This window comes from Papilio xuthus, unplaced genomic scaffold (assembly GCF_000836235.2).
Source record: "Papilio xuthus unplaced genomic scaffold, Pxut_1.1 DF827870.1, whole genome shotgun sequence".
NCBI lineage: Eukaryota > Metazoa > Arthropoda > Insecta > Lepidoptera > Papilionidae > Papilio > Papilio xuthus.
Window position 1 is genome coordinate 188,745 of NW_013530779.1, and position 1,295 is coordinate 190,039.

The following is a 1,295-nucleotide window of genomic DNA, read 5'->3' on the forward strand; positions in this document are numbered from 1 at the left end:
ACACATATGTAGATAACACTTGTACGTATAGTTTCCGCGCGTACCATTCTTAAAACCCGCAAAGACAATCCACGCTCCGCCCACTCACTTCACCCGCGATGGTCTGACCTAATTGTTGTTAACTTCATTTAAATTTCTTTCTACCCGACAGCGAAAATTATAAAAAAAAATTGTCGAGCAAAATTTTATATTACCAAATTTTTACTGGTTATGAAAAAATAACCCCGTGATTGATAAAATGAAAAAAAGTAGCCTGAGATTCGAACCGGTAAACTTACATATTACGGCAAACATACTAGAATACTGCGCCAAACTAGTATTATATATATTGTGACAAGGCAAAATTTGATATTAGTTAATACGTATCTGTCATATTCGGCGTGACAAACTTTTATATTTAAGCGTTATGACAGGAGAAGATAAATATTGGGTTGCCCAGTAAGTTCGTGCCGCTTTATAAGGAAAATTGAAACCCTGTTCTCTTAAATTTTTGGAAATGTTTTTAAATTATATTGGTACGACTCTATACCTAAAACGTCTTTTATTATTGGATAAAATTTTAAAAATTAGTTTTTATCTCAACCAATGAAATGAATTTATTCACAATATAGAAATTTTTGTTACGTTTGATAATGGTGAAAATCCGAAAATGAATCTACTTCAGCTACAGTCTATTGTAAGCTTTATATCAAAAATCAGAACGAACTTTCCGGACAACCTATAATGTTAATACAAAGTGTCAAATGAATGTAAGAGAAGTAGTTTATTCCAAATTGTATCACAAGTATATAGAGATAGAGTTTAATTTTGTCAAACGTACCGATATTTTTGCACACCTTGACTGCTTCGTTACTTATGACGCTGTGGCTGCTACGATATTTATGAGCATCTTGCATGTACTCATATATTTGACGCTGTGTATGTACCGATGTTTTTGAGCAGGGTGAATGTATCTATTATTTTGAGGACTTTTGTTGTACCGATATAATTGATTACTTTTGGTGTACCTATATATTTGCATATCTTGTCTGTGGCGATCTATATGACGCTGACTGTACAAACCCGCGACCCATGTTTTGCAATAACTTGGGAATCAGTCGAAACAATAATCCAATGTCACGTAAAATTTTGATAGTGTTTTGTTGCATCTCCCCTCTTCTTTCATTCCTTTTCCCTAAAACTAATATGATGTCATTTGTTTCAGATCAATAATACCATCAGAGTGCGCGCTATGACATGACATTAGGAACAGTGCTCGTGTGGTGACAGTGCGTGTGTTGTGTTGTGTTGTGGTG